Genomic DNA, 16,586 nt, shown 5'->3' with positions numbered 1-16,586 from the left:
TACCTTCTGCTCCCACACAAAGCAGCGGCCATTGATATAGGATGGGCTGCTGCTTTGAGAAGTGTAGAAAGAATCCTTTTCTTCTCATACTCTGCTATCTGCCTGGGTCCACACCACAGTGGAAGCTGACCACAGCCGACATGTTTAAAAGTTTTTCAGAATTGGCAGCACAGGGAGGGCGTTGAAAGTCTGACCCCTTCTATGGCATTGACAGGTTAACCCTAGTTGACTGTGGCTGCATTTTGAAACTTTACAGATGGTAAACAGTTAGTCTGATGGTATTAGTGAAGGGGTCTTGACATGAGGCAGGTATGTTTATTAATGCTAAAAGAGGAAAATGCAAAATAACTAACCAGGAAAATTCTTAGAGTAATGACCCCAGAGAAAGTGAAATTTAAAAAAAAAAAATCAGAAGATACAGACCTAGGCAAGTTCTTACTAAGTTAGGTGGATTCTTGTAGGATTAGGGTTAAGGTTAGAGTTTGGGTTATGACATGTTTTGGGGGGGAGTTTTGGGCATGGCTGGTACCATCCAAGGGGCTAGAATACCCTAAGGCTATGCATCTCTGGTTAACACAGCAATGCAGACAATGCAGTTGTCCTGGTATAGAGAAGTCAACTTTGAGTTGAAGCACAATTTCCCTGACCATGCCTTCTTCTACAAATGAAAAACCTGGGACACATGGGAGTTGTCAGAAGGCTGTTGCCACCTGCAGTAGTAACTTGGACCCCAACTTGGTCAGTTCGCGGCATTCTGCCCATCAACTGTCGAGGTTAGTATTAGTAAAATGTGATCTCACCCTGTCTCCATCAGGGGCTGGCTCTCAAACTGTGTGTGGTACAGATTTTTCCATTTCTCGATGCTGAGTAATTCCTAATCCACAGGGAAATGATGGAGGGCAGTTGCAGCATCAGCTACCCATGGAAACCAACTATCCAAGTTCTTCTTTTCCAGTAAGGATGTGCTTTCTAATCCCCAGTATTATGAATAACAAGACATTAATGCTGGCTCCATTCAATACCCTCAAGCTTTTCTCCAATTGTTTTTGCCCCTCTGAACTACTGTTTTCCTTTCAACCTGTTTGTCTCCATGGCTGTCACTTAGCACCCAGGCTGTGCTAAGGCTTGCCTTCCTTCTGTTCTCTGCCTGATCTGCAGGAATCAGTGCAGAGAGTAGAAGCTGTCTCCAGCCCTGTGGTGCATCCACTCGCCCTCATCAAAAGTTACTGGTGTCAGCACTAGCCTGGTAATTGCCCTGCCTCCTGGTTTCTGTGATTTCACTTCTGCCAGCTCTACCATACAGTAAATTCTAATGGGCACTTAATTCCTCACCACCAACCTCCATCTACCACCAGGCTAAAGCAGAGAGAAAAACACCCTCCTAAAGTTCTAGATAACCATGAAAGTCTACACGGCTTAGCCAATGTACCGATGCACACAGCACTTCCAGAACTTGAAATCCATTGAGCCAAGGAAGAAAGAGTAAGTTTATATTCAAAACGTCATCATCTCAACGCACCAAAACAGGGGGGAGAAACCCAGGCTAAAAGAAGCTTCTTAATACTGTGTCATCTACAAAGACTTCAATGCATCAGTCATTTAAATCTGACTGGGATTGTTATATGTATACACATATGTGTGTATATATAATATGTTCACATTTGTATCTAACATACAAGGAAATGAAGCATCATTTTTTTTTATTTCCAACTATGGGCTATCTTATATTATCAAGAGTGTTAGTATATACTTAAGATGACTGTTCTCCACTTCTCTCTGACAAAATTTCTGAAGAGTTTCAACAACTCCACCGTGAAGACACACAGAAGTGTGCACAGTCCTCAGTTTCTCTTTCTTATCTCCTTGCCCCTTACCTATGTGAATAGTTATTGATCTCAGTTAGAACACCACTATGAAATGGAGAGAGGTAGCTGCTGTTTGGACTCAGACTGTGACTGTCTTTTGTGGGATCCTCCGTTTGTTGCCTGAAGCAGAAGACATGCCCTTGCTGGAACTCCTGGGGAACATGCTCTTCCTGTTGGGGTCTGTGATTCTAAGGATTTCTCCAGCACTCACTAACCCCCTCATCTAGGGGGCCACCGTGAATAAAAAGAAAAGTTCCATAACAAAAAGAGAAGATCCTTAAGGGTTAGTGTCAGAGAGAGGGTTGTGGAGGGCTGACTTTCGGAAGAAAAACTAACAGATGGGAGGGTGCACAGGGACTCTGAAAGAGAGCCAGGAAAGTTGAATTTGAGGTTGAGAAAGAATAATTGCTGAAAAGTCTTTTACAAAAAAATCACCTTGTAAACTCCATACATTTATTCTTCCTTATGGGTCGTCTTGCAGTAATAGGAAGGAAAAAAAACAACCCTTGGAACATACTTGGTACATTTTTTTTCTTAACGTTCAAAGAGACGACTGAGGACCAAAAAAAAAATGACCCAGTGCATGCATTCCATCTTTCCATCTTCTCTGGTCAAGGAAGAAAGAATATTGTCAAAATGAGATGGCAATGAAGAGGGAAGATAAACAGAAACTAGTTTTGGGGACCACTTCAGGTGCCTAACTAGGTCAGGATGCAAAGATCAGATGTACACAGTGACCACCTGGGAGAGCCGGAGCTAGAACATGCCATGCTGCTCATCCACAAATGCATGTAAGATGCTGTGCGCTCTGCCCTTGAAAGCTGGCCTCCTGGCCTGCAATCGAGGCCCAATGACCATAGTTTACTAATTACAGTAGGAAATCGTTTGCCTTTACAAAGTACCTATTTGAAACTTCGGTGGCTTCTTCCGTATCTGCCCTTGACAGTTGAGATTCTCAGACTGCCTCGTCCTGACTGCCCATCTGAGAGAGGACACTGAAGCCTGAGTGCTGGCTTGTACAATCTTCCCTGCAGCTCTTAGGTCATGCCCTTTCTCTCCATCCATGCAAGAGAATGACAGTGTCACTTCTTTCTGAATGGTCGGATGCCTGCTGAGAAAAGAAGCCCAATTCCTTCCAAATATCCTCTATTTACCTCTGCCACCAGCATTCCTGGAACTCTCCAGAGTTATCTCCATGCATCTGAGCTGTTCCTGTTGTTCAGTGTGTCTGACTATCCTGCCAAGCACAGTATTTCTCTCTGGGAAGCCTTATACTAGTAAAGAAAAATGGGAGACCACACTGTGTAACATTCTGCTAGAGGATGTCCAATAGGTGGCATTTTTCATAGCCTTCCGTCTTCTCAGGACCAGGTATGAATCAAGAAGTTGGATTAGAAGCAGATTCCAAAAAGAGTCACCCTCAGAATGTGGTCACCCAGGCAGTGATGAGGTCTTTGCTATTGACTCATGCTCTGTTGTCTACCTTCTCTCTTAGATTGATGCTCCTCATTCTTGTGGATGCTGTCACCCATATGGCACTGGATGCTATTCATTCTCTCCCACTGACTGGCCAAGCTGGCCAGGCTCCTTCTCAATCTTTGCTTTAAAAAATGGAAAGCCACATGATACCACAGGCAACTACCAAAGTAGCAACTTGGATTTACATAAAACAAATGTAAGTCAAACAAAACCACCATTTGCCACTCTTCCTGGAATTAAATCACCTTGGCACACCTCAGGACCTGTTATGACAGGTCAGGTCAGCATGTCACAACACTACAGGTAAAATTGGTGGCTCTACAGAGGAAAGACAAGCTTTCAAGAGGGTGAGGGCTCTCCGACATTAGCTGCATTTGCACCTGTCCTGTGGTCAGAGCGGCACAGCAAATCTGGTGCTTTCCTTAGCCTTATACCACAGAAAACATTGCCCACAAGCTCAGAAACACCCAATTCCAATGCTAATCAGTATGCAAGCTCTAAGAGTGTTTTCACAGAAAGTATCCCTACCTTCCTTCTATGAGTTTACCCTACACTGCTCATATTGTCAACAAAGCCTGTGAATTCCTGAGCCACAAGAAGCTTCAAGGAAATGTATGCAATGCTTGTCATTCAGTTGATTTAAATGCTAAAAATGAAGAAACCAGATCTCTCTGTAGAAAAACTTTCTGTCTCTCCTGGTCCTGCAGCCATTCGGTCCCAGATAAATATACAGAGACTTATATTAATTACAAAATGTTTGGCCTCTTAGCTCAGGCTTATTATTACCTAGCTATTACAACTTAAATTAACTCAAAAATCTTATCTGGATTTAGCCAAGTGGCTACGTACCTTTTCTCAGTAAGTCATTCTTATATTGCTTCTGCTGCATCTGGATAACAACAGCATTTCTGTCTTTTCTCTTCCCAGAATTCTTCTAGTCTTGTCACCCCACCTATACTTTCTGTGTGGCTACTGGACAAACAGCATTTTATTAAACCAAAGTGAGTGCTAAATCTTTACTGTGTACAAAAGCATTATCCCACAGCATTTCTCCTTTTTGTCTTTTCACAACAAAAACCTGAATTTAATCTGCTTTGTTTAGGTTTTTTTTTTCCTGACCATTATCCATGACAACTTGTAACTAATACATAAAGAAACATCCATAATCATTTTGGGGGGAGGAGAGAATGTGGGCATAAACTTCAGGCTAGTTTCTGGTGATTGGGGATGCTGGGAGTCTTTGAGGAACCTTGAGAAAATTTCGAATGTGGTCAAGTTCTGACTGGAGTATTCTGTGAGGCAGTATTATCTCATCCAGCAGCTTTGAAACAGTTCTGGATGCAGAACTCAGAAGAATCTGAAACATTGGATCATCAGGACTATCTGCTTCTATTGAAGATTTTCAGGGGGAACTTCCTTGACCACATCTGATTTTTTTTTAACCCAGAATTAATCCACAGCCTTTCAATTCCAGTGGAGATAAAAGCAGAACCTCTTTCCCAAAGTAACATATCTTTTGATTTAAATTTTAAAGCAAAGATATTTTTAAATGTATAGGTTGAATTAATTCAGCAGCGCTTATAATCAAATGTCTTTTAGCAGCTGTTGTTCCTTTCTCAGTAGTCAAACAATTCAAAGACAACAATGTGGCACAGAGTATACAAACTCTCTGTGTATTTTCCATCTTTGCATGACTTTTATTTTAAAACTCTATTTCCTTTAATGTTATTGTTTAATTTTTGGTTTTTCAAGAAATGGTTTCTCTGTGTATCTTTGGCTGTCCTAGAGCTCACTCTATGGATCAGGCTGGCCTCGAACTCAAGAGATCCACCTGCCTCATGCCTCTGCGTGCTGGGATTAAAGGCATGGCCCACCTACTCTATTTCTTTTGTATGGACTTTTTCTATTCTTTTGCTTTTCTCTCCCAAGCCTATGTATATTTTTAAACATACTGTAAACCATTTAGAAAGTTATTTCTTTATCTCTGAATCTGTCTTTACTATATATCTCTATCTTTTTCTGACCGCATGAGTCTTTAATCTGCTAAGCAATATGGCTAGCATTAAAGCTGTGGCTTTGGTGACTGGATCTGCCCTATTCCTTAGCTTTCTGGGAGTCTAGCTTCATAGTAGAGGTATTGGCAGGAGCCATGCTTATTGCCACAACCCTATGGAGTTTTAAGGTTCATGCCACCAACAAGAAACAGTGTGTCTCACGGAACTTCTCAGGGTCTTTCTGAAGTGACATGCAATCACAGGCAGCCAAAAACTAGTGGTAGAATGAAGCTAAGGACATTTTTCCTGTACATATCAGATTAAAAGAACCAAGGCTATCAAATAAACTCTTATTGACTTCCTGGGAACCCAGTTGTCCATGTGCATTTTTTAAGACCTGATATCATCCGAGATATTGCTTATGCTTCTCTGAATGAGTTCCATATAGACACAAAAAGTATTTCCCAGAATGAATGCCTATCTCCAGGACAGCCTGGCCTCTGAGTTAGGGTCTTAGCTATGCTCCTTCTTGGGAATTGATTCAGTCAGAGGTATCCAGGGGGACTCTTCAATTATCTAGCAGGACGTAATGAGGACTTACTATGAAGGAGAAAGAATGGGCACCTGTAGATGTCTGTAACATGTTAGCTGGATAGACCCTATGTTACTCAAAGGAATCCACAAAGCATGCTATGAGTGGAAACTTGACTTGAAGGAAGAAAGGGAGGAAAAGGAGGGAGAGAAACTGAGAAGAGTGGGGAGGGAGTGAAGGAGAAGAGTGGGGAAAGGAGTTGGATTTTATTGTTAATCCTGAGAATAAGTTTAACCTTAAGTCCCTTTTTCCTTTACTTTTTCTTTTTTTTTTTCTTTCAAGACAGGGTTTCTCTGTAGCTTTGGAGCCAGTCCTGGAACTAGCTCTTGTAGACCAGGCTGGTCTGGAACTCACAGAGATCCACCCGCCTCTGCCTCCCAAGTGCTGGGATTAAAGGCATGCACCACCACCCTTAAGTTCCTTTTATGGAATAGCCAAAGGGTCCTGGAGGAGCAGGAGCCAGAGCAGCCAGAAGACCCTCAACAGGCTAGTGATCTGACAAGCTCAGCCATAACAACTCCAGCAACAGTGAAAGGCAGTCCATTTGGGGGTTGTAAAGGTTATCCCAGAGAGGACAAAGAGGGCCACAGGAATCAACTAAGCCAGAAAGACCTGAGCTGATCAGACTTTGGAAACAGAATGGCCAAGCTCTTGGTGTGCTAACATTCTCTTCACAGGTGGGGGAATGGGGAACTGGGCTTTCCAAATTTACTTCACTGCTTTGTATTTTTGTTGCTTTGTTTTGCTTGTTTGTCTGTTTTGGTTTAGGTTGAAGATTTTGTTTATAGCTTGAAATGTTCCCGAGTACTCTTCAAGCAGCTGACGCCTGCTGTTGGAGGAAAACCACCATTGCATGTCCCTGTGTGACTGACACCAGGATTGAGAAGCCAGAAAAACTATTTCCCCTGGGTGTTCGCCTGTGATGCGAGGGGATCAATTCTGACTTCCCTGACTTGCCCATCTTTGCCTCTTGGTGTCAGTTTGGTGCTCTGTGTAAAGCAGCTAACATTGCTCCTCTGATCAAGAAGGATTGCACTGCTTAGAGAAGGGAAGGAGAGGCTAAGGCTGAGGTGCAAAGCAGTTGGGGCCTCCATGGAGTGTAGCTTACTCATGACCCTCTGGGGGCGAGCAAGAGCCGGAGACCTGTTCCCTGATCCATCATAGTGATAAGAGAATCCTAGTACAGATGAGTCCTTGTCATTAATGGTGCCATCATGCAGTTCCTGAACTATTGCTTCTAAATTGCATGATGGGAGGCAACTTCCATTTTATTCTAAATTTTGCCTTTTCTACCCACAGGATAGAGCATCCCTTCATACTCCATCACCATGGATGGTGCCTATTTTTGACTTTGATTTCTGAGTCAGCTTTGTAAGGCATCGTGTTCATGTGAGTGGACTCAGGGCCTTCAGAACTAGGTCAGGCATTTGCTGCAGGTCATTACAAGGCGACAAAATAGAGCATGCTTAATTTTGTTATTTCTGAAGATTTTCTTCTTCTCTCGTGTGCACAAGAAGACAATCAGTACTTAATTAAATTTTGGAAGTGTTCCTGAACATTTCAGACTGTCAAAGATGCATGTGACCTCCTTTCACCCGGGCTACCCTTGAGAGTTTAAACAGAGGCACAGCAAAAGAACAAAGTGGGCTTGTCGACCAAGACGATGTCAGTTGTCATGCTTGTACTTTAGATACTTATGCCTAAAACAGTCCAGCAGGAGATTCTCCACACATAGACTCCAGAGATGGAAATGACCTAGTCATGAGTTCAATCATTTTATTTCAGGTATGTGCTGAATGATTTAACCGATACACATGATGATATGGTAGCAGTCGATAATCCTCACCCAATAGCAGAAGCTTGGACTGCCACTTAGGCAGTAGATTCCAGGACCAAGGTTTTAATTTGGGTATGTGATGAGCAACATGGGGATGTTTCCTAAGAGTGGCTGATGGCTGTCAACCACCACCTCACTAGGATCAGTCCCATTTCCTAGGACAGTCAACATTCATTCCTACAGCAGACTACAAAGAACCCCCACACTGTTACAGATAGGAGGAACTTCTGCAGGGCCGTCCAGCTGTGATGCTGCTACACCTAACCCTGCCCACCATGTCACCAGCTCCTTTCCCTGAGATCTTTCCTCACTCATTGTTATTGGACCAATCTCCAGTTCACAGTGTGCTTCCCAGAAAACTTCCTCTGTAACAGAATTTGAAGGCCAGTTTTTCACCCCAAGCCCAGAGTTGTGGGTATCTGGTGACATTCACTTAGATAAACTCTTTTCTAAAATGTGCTCATTTCTTGCTTATGGAGCATATGAAGGAAGACAGACTAGACTGTGAGTACTTAGAAGTTATCAGAGCAGTTTCCTTGCCAAAGCTGTCAGTTCAATGGAATTTTCTTGTCTTCAGTGGCAGTTGCCAAAAAAAACCAAAAATAAATAAGATTAATAAAAGGAATAAAAAATAGTATCTCATTATAGTAAATTTCTTTTCAGTAAGAAGGCATTTTTCAAAGTTGACTGGGTCAACAATGGGCCCTGGATGGCAGCCACTTTGTTAATGAAGGGAGGAGGCAGTTTTTAATCTGCCCTGGATCTCTTATCAGTTGATGTCATGTGACTCACCGAGAGTATTATTCGACAAGCATTATGAGCTCTTCTTGGGTTTGCAGAGACCCAGTGTGTTTATTGTTTGTTACTGTCCCTGACTTTGCCCACTCCATCTTGGCAGTGAAATATGTTCGGCACAGATGCTAGCCGGTACTGCTTCATTTTATCTTGACACTATTACCCCGACTTTCTACTCTCACACCAGCTATGTCATTGGGTCATGAGAGATGTGTATTTGTCAAATGGAAGTAACGGAGCCAGAATCGGCACCTCCGATAGGAAAGCATTGTGAAAATCTGCATGCGTTCTGCAAACCTAGGCAGCGGGAAGCATTGGAAGACACAGTCAAATGCTGAGCTGTCCAAGGTTTATAGAGCATCTTTGTCCTAGCCAACTTGCAGCTACTTCTGTCATGTTAAACCGGAGATGAACCTTGGATAAGAATCAACCAAAGAATTCTTTCCTGGGCTCAGGGAGGAGCCTCTACCACCCACCCCAAGGATGCTTTTGAACATGAGATCATATGGCAGTCACGTGTTCAGGAAAGCCTTTCCTCCCACATGCAGTAGAGCTGGTGGCTGTCTTCATTTACAGAGAAACACAGACCACTGCCTGGTGCTCAGAATCAATGAGGGAGTTTGCAGGAAAGCTCCTATGCCTCTGATGTTTCCTGAAGATAATTTACATACACACAGCATGTGAATAGATTAACTAGATACATTTTAAAAGAAAACATGACGTTATGGTTGTTAGGCAAAATTTGACTCCCTCTGTTTCCTTTACCAAGGTGACCACAATTAAACATTAGGCATCTCTCATCAACTGGTTTCATGTTTCTTTCAAACCCTCCCTCTACAAATATGTGCATAGGTTTATACTCTACTTTAATACAAATCAAGTCAGAGTCATCCTACATAGACAGTGCCTCACTTGTTAAAAAAAATGAAATATGTGTTGATCTACCATGTCTTCCGAAGACTGTATCACACACAGGCTGCATGGGGTTGCCTGCTGCCTGTAACCAGCAGTACTAAGAAGATATCTTTCTCTCTGTGTCTTCACACACACACAAAGAAGTTGTTTTTCTTTCCTAGAGCATTAAAATGAGATTTCTGAGAAAAAGAGGTAACCACATAGCATGTTTTAATAGGTAGCACCAAATGAACATGCCAAAATTGTGTTAATTTAAAAAAATTGTATTAATTTAACTCAATCTATTTTTATTAATTTTCTCCCCAAAATTATGAGATTATCATATCATATTCTTTCAAGTTTCACTGCTGTTTCTCCATCTATCTGTTACTTAATTGCTCATCAAGTAAAGGAAAAAATGCACTGATTTCAATTTTGCGGGGAAAGAATTTTTTAACTAACCCTTTCTTGTTTAATTTTCAACTTACTTTGCAAAGATTACTTTTTGTTTCTAATTTTGTCCACGTGTGTGTGTGTGTGTGTGTGTGTGTGTGTGTGTGCACATGTAAGTGCAGGTGGATGTCCACAGAGTCCAGAAAAGGATGTGACATCTCCCGGAGCTATAGTAACTGGTGCTTGGGAAACACCTGCTATATGGGCTTGGACTTAAACTCAGATCCTCTGCAAGAGCAATACATGCTCTTGACCTCTATGCTATCTTCAATCCCAGCACTTACACAGAACTTTTTTTTTTTAATTAAGTGTCTCTGTGAGGGGTGTGGGTTCATTCATGAGTGCATTGCTTATGGAATCCTGAGCGGGTGTCAGATTTTAGGGGCTAGAGGTATAGGTGGTTTTGAGCCATCTGACATGGGTCCTAGGAACTGAACTTGGACCTTCTGTAAGAAGAGTACATGCTCTTAACTACTGAGCTTCCTCTCTAGCCCCTTAATTATTTCCACTGTCAGAGAAGTGGACTAGTGGTTTCTGTGATGTTTTAAGAAACTCTGGTGGGTTCGTAAATTATCCAATTTTTAAAGTGTGTCAATAGAACCTGAAAAGAAAGATTCTTCTGTTTAGCGAGGGGCATCAGTCATTTAATGGGAGTACAATTCTGCTTCTATTACAAAACATACATTTAGTCTTTTTAATTGTTGCTTAAGTTCTCATAGTCTCACTTAATTATTTGTTTTTCAGAGCAATCTGTTAAAGCTTTCACTTCTGATTAGAGATTTTGTCACTTGCTGCTTCTATTTCCATAAGTTTTATTCAACTTATATTTTAGATTTCAAATGTGTTATTCATTGCACATATATTTTAAAAAGGTGTATTTTTAGAGACACGAAGTTTCATGACTAATGGATCTTGCTGGTGAAATATATCATTAATGCACATCTTTCATTAGATCTAATACAGTTCTTTTTCGTTGTTGTCTCATCAATAGTCAATTATTCTCTTTTATATATGTTCTTGATCTTTTAATAGTTGGTCCTGTGTCGTTTGGTTTGTGGTGAGTTTACTTACAATAACATTGATCGTCAAGTTTTTATCAGTTAACTTGGCAAGCTTACATTTTAAAAGATAAATTTATCCATTCACATGTAATGCACTAGTATTCTGAAATAGCATCCTTTGTATCACCTCTTTCTCCTTCTTGTTTAATGAACTTAATTTTTGTCTTTTCTTTCTTTTTTTTTTTTAAATAATGGCTTTTGCTCTTTGCTATGCTAGCTTTGAAGTTAGTTCTAATTTTTGGCATTAGTCATCAAACATTTAAACCATATTTCCCAGCTTTAATGTTTCTACTAATATCTACAGTTAATTATCACTAACGCCACCACTCACCTCCCATCAAGATGGACTATTAGCCGGGTCTTATTTATTTACATGGCTTACAGAAACCACCACCTCCTTACTTCCCAGTTTATCCCTTATGGGCTAATGTGTTGTGATCTAAACATTGGTCAATAGATGAGTCAATCACCACTGATATTCAACCATATGCTCTACTAATACTTCCCCTAAATGTTGGCCCCAGTCCGCCATGGCCTTCACCGAGTCTCAAAACGTTGCTTTGTTTGTTGATTGCATACTTGAGTCTTTCCTCCACCAAAGTCAGTGGCCTATTTGAAAAGCCTGTAGTTGGCCGTCCCTCTTGAATTTCGCTTTGACTCATTACCCTCAAAGCTTCTAGGGTGTTTTCCCACTGCTTTCTCTGTGTGACTAAAGAGAAGTCTGATGAGAAGCTGTCTTTCACTGATTGAACAGATTTCTTCTCTTCTTCTTTCCTGCCTAGAAGCATTTAGGATATTTAGATCAATATTGAGGAAACTTTAAGAACACACATTTTACCGGGCTCTAACTAGATCCCTGCCTTAGTTCGTTAACCAGGTAAGCAAAGAAAAAATGCCTCTAGAGTGTTTGCCTTCATCTTCCTTCTACTGCTATTGATTAGATGCTGAACCTCTGGGATTTATTTTTATTACATGTTAGAACTTCATGCAGGTTCTGAATCTGGGAGTATACTCACTGAAGAAGCTCAGCTCTCATCTTGACACTGCATCACAATTTGAAAGTGGCCAGACAAGTCTGCTAGCCCAGTATTCCTCCGAAACAGGCCTACAGACTTCCCTAGTAAAAATCAGCTGTAATGCCGACAGTGATGCACATTCCTGAGTTCTGTCCCAGACTCTGTCTGAATCTCTAGGTAGAGTGTCGTGGGAGAGAGGCTTTCCCTGGCACACACAGACTTGAATAAGTGTAGTCATTCCTTCAAAGTAACAGATAATTAGGTGCTCCTGTGGTCCTAAAGCCATGCAAACCCTGACTTGAATCCAGGATCTATGCTGGTTACTCATCCAGACGATCTAGGATATGAGTACACAACCCAATCATGTTATCATCAACAAAAACCTTCCAGTGTTAAAATACATTGTGGAGAACATAACTGTGGCAGTTTGAATGTAAGTGTCTCCCATAGACTCGGGTATTTGGCACTGTCTGGAGAGGTGGTGTAGCCTTGCTGAATGGAGTCTGCCCTTGGGGGCAGCCTTTGAGAGTTCATAGTCTTAGCCCACTTCCAGTTTGTTCTTTCTGTCTCATGGTTCTCATGATTATGCATGTTTATGGTTAAAGGTGGCTCTGAAATTTCTGCTCTAGCTGCCTGCTTCCATGCCTCTGGAACCTTAAGCAAAAAATAATGATGTTTCCTAAGCAAAAGCAATGAATGGAAGAAACAATAACTAATACATGAAGAAAACTAACTGAAACAATAGCCTATCTAAATTTTAAAGCTTATTTTTTTATATAAATAAAAAGGCTCAACCTCAAAATTGCACACATCCATGGTTACTAAGCAAGCAAGTGATGGATAGGGCTTCTGACTATGACCACCAGGTAAGGTAAATTATGTCCCCACATGGTAACCTACATCCTAATCCTTGGAACTTTGTTGGTGTGGGAGAATTCTGTCAATCATGTTTTAAATAAACGCTTATTGGCCAGGCAGGAAGTATAGGTGGAAAAACCACAGACAGGAAGTAGAAATGATGCAATGAGAACAGGAGAATTCTGGGAAGGAGGAAGTTGATTCCTCCCACTGCTGGGACCACCAAAGCAGCAGGATGTGATCTGCCCCACTGAAAAAGGTACTGAGCCACATGGCTAAAATAGATCAGAAAAAAAGTGGGTTAATCAAGATGTGAGAGTTAGCCAGTAAGAGGCTAGAGTTAATGGGCCAATCAGCTTTATAACTTATAGAGATCTTTGTATTATTTCTTTGGGGCTTACCAGCTGTAGGGTACTGGGCCAGACAAAAACCCCAGCAAACAGGCCCCCTCATGTTACACTTTGTGACATCACCTTACAATGTTAAATGGCCTTTGTCAATGTGACTAAGTTGAGATGTTTGAGATGCTGCGAGGATTCCATGCTGTTCCCATGAGTTCTACAGGCAGTCAAAAGTGTCCTTGTGAAAAGAAGAAATGAAATTTTTTACCAGACATTTCATAAAGAATTAGTATGATGATGAAATCAAGATGCCACACTGCTGGCTTTGATAAGGGAGAAGACCCCAAGTCAAGGAATGGAAGGACATTCCAGTTTTAGAACCTGGAAAAAGAAAGGAAATACAGTCTCTTAGAGCCTAAAGTGGGATCATGTCCTTGCTTCTGCTTAAACTTGGACCCAGGAAACTGATTTGGATGTTTTAAGCTTTGCACACAAGTCAGAAAGAGAATGTGTACTGTTTCTCTACTAATTGTCAGGTACTTTGTGTAGGGGGCGGGGTCAATTAATAAATAACCAGACCAGCTCTACGTAAAAGATTTTAATAATTGAGGAAAAACTTACACAACCAAAGATCCCACGAACGCCAGGAGTTCAGGAAACCAAAGAGGAGGAGCCAAGCACACCTGGATGTTTTTATAGGCTATGTGTGGCCCCCCCGGGGGGGGGAGACACACCTTATACAGCATGCGATTGGCTGAAGTCCCCCATCAACTTTATTACAACACATCAGGAACAATACAGTTACTAACTAGAGCTGTCTTCAACCTCTCTAGGTCTCTTCCTCAGTCCCAGGGAGGACTACATTTCCCAGTCACTCTTTGAAGTTAACAGTAGATGCACTACTTGCTCTGGCCAATAGCACATGCATAGAAGTGACTTGCCTTTGTTCTGAGTAGTGGCACTGTGGCTCACATCCCCTGTTGCCAGCTGTACAAGCAAACTGGAACTTCAGCTTTGCCCCTGGTTGACAACGAGGAACAGAAACCCCTGACAACTTATACTGGACAAATCAGGCATGTGAAATCAACCTCTATTGTGTCAAGGAACTGAGATTTTGGAACTATTTGTTACTGAAGCACAACATATCCTAACATATACAAACTATTACCCAATTTGTGACCATGCCACAGAACCAAGTGTCACCTGCATCTGAGCATCCCTCCAGCCTTTCAATAAAATGAGGTCACCTTTACCCTAATCTTCTACACTTCTGAACAGACTGTGGTACAGACTGCAAAACTGTTGAACGGCAGAAGTGAATCTAAAACCTAAGTACCTACTTAGATCCCCAGGCTCTCTTTCCTATTCTTCCATAGAGGACTTTTTTTTATTTTGTTTTGTTTTGTTTGTTTTTTTGTTTGTTGGTGTTTGTCTTAGCAATCCTTCTTCTCTTGCATGAAGCCATGTATCGTTGCTCCTGTGCTGACACCAGTAGAGAAGGAGGTAATGAGTGGTCAGACATCAGTGTTAGATTTGCACTGACTACCTAAACTTCAATCAGTATTATGGCCTAGTATGACCTTGGCACACATCCTACAGTCATGAAATGTGGTTGCCATTGTTACCACCTCACTCCTTTTCACCTAATCAGAGAGGGTTTTCTTTGACTTCCTCCCACAGAGGCTGCAGCCCTACCTCTCTCCCAAATCTTGCTTGCAGTTTTACACATGCATGGGAGATCAGCATTTACTGAGCTTTGATTTTTTTAGAAAGCGTGAAGGAGCAACGTTGCAAAGACGAGCCTTCTGCTGCTAACCTGTGGACCTACTGCAACCTGGACCTTCAACGAAAAGTCAAGAGGCTTCTCCAACACGCCCTTGCTTTTCCACAGGGCTAAAGTACTCATCCGTGAGCTCCAGCATGCCGTGTGATGTGAAGACTTATCTCTTCTGCAGCTATGATCTCACATGGCCTTAGGAAGCCAGGGAAGATGTCAAAAGCAAGAAGCAACACGTTATCAGAATGCTGTTTCAAATTAAAGTCGCCTTTGTTGGTGAGGAAATCTGCTAAAAGCTGTTATTTGAAATATCTGTGGATAGTTTGGATCTGCGAATAATTGCTATCTGCACATCTCAAATCTCTTCGAGTTTCCTGCTAGACATATCTGCACGAGGTTATAAATAGTGTGGCGATGTCGCCCACTGTATAATATAGTCTCTCTGCCTTTACAACTCATCATGAACTTCTATGTAATTTATTTTTTATTGAAGAATTCCAATTAATGGCTTCCTGGTGATTTTAAAGCCTCAAATTATCAGTCTCTGAAAACAAAGCAGAGAACATAATTATCATAAACCGAGAATTTTTCATTTTGAAGCTTATCTGTTTGTGCTAAGTATCTTGTCTGTAAGTAATTAGTGCCTTATTTTTTTTCAGTAAAAATAATGACCATTCTACGCTACACATCCAAATTTTGTTAACTGCTCGATGTTCTGGGTGTATTATATTTGAATGGACCACCTTGGACTAGTTTTAAAGTATTTCATCAAATGATAATAGCAACAACAAAATACATCTGTTTGTCAGAATAAATTATGTGGCATGTATTTTAAAAACCTATTATATCCTTTTGCTTTCTTTCTAAGAATAAAAGCCTCAGAAAAATATGTACTTGCCATTTATTACCAGGGCTGCACAACAAGAAAAGACTCATTTTATCTGCCATTTATAATTCCTGACTGCTAATCACATCGATCAGCCAATAGCTCAGCTCGAGAGGGTCTTTTCTAGGGCTATTTCAAAATGCTTTACTAGAGATAAAACAAAATTCAGTGAAATTAAAACAATTTAAATGACAATGTCAGCCAAGCATTCCTTTAAATTCCTAGAAATTTCTGATTTGGAGGGGGTGCTGGGAGTGGGGGTAGCAGTCTTCCCACGAATAAAACAGGAAGGATTCCATTCTGAGCACCCCAGTTGCTCTCAGACCAGGGGCTGTTGCGGGACAGTTCTCCCCGAAGCTAGAAACTGAATCTAAATGGCTCTAGAACCAGCTCCTTTCCTTCTGAAAATATAACATTTGACAAATTAGACAAATGTTGAAAAAAAAAATTAAGCTACAGAAATACATCATGCAAAGCATCTGCTTTATAAAGTGTCCACTTTCTAAGTTTTAATACTTTCTCATATTTTTTTCTTTAAGTTTGTGTGTGTGTGTGTGTGTGTGTGTGTGTGTGTGTGGCATGTGTGTGTGCATGTGTGTAATGAGTTCTTAAAAGAGAAAATGTATATAACTGGATCTTACTTATATTATTTATTGAGTCCTTCCCATTGCACAAATTACTATTTTACAACATTTTGAGCAGCTATCTATTTGCAATAGGGCTATGTATACCATTATT

Source organism: Arvicola amphibius, chromosome 1, assembly GCF_903992535.2.
Source record: "Arvicola amphibius chromosome 1, mArvAmp1.2, whole genome shotgun sequence".
Classification (NCBI taxonomy): Eukaryota; Metazoa; Chordata; class Mammalia; order Rodentia; family Cricetidae; genus Arvicola; species Arvicola amphibius.
This window is presented reverse-complemented; position numbering follows the sequence as displayed.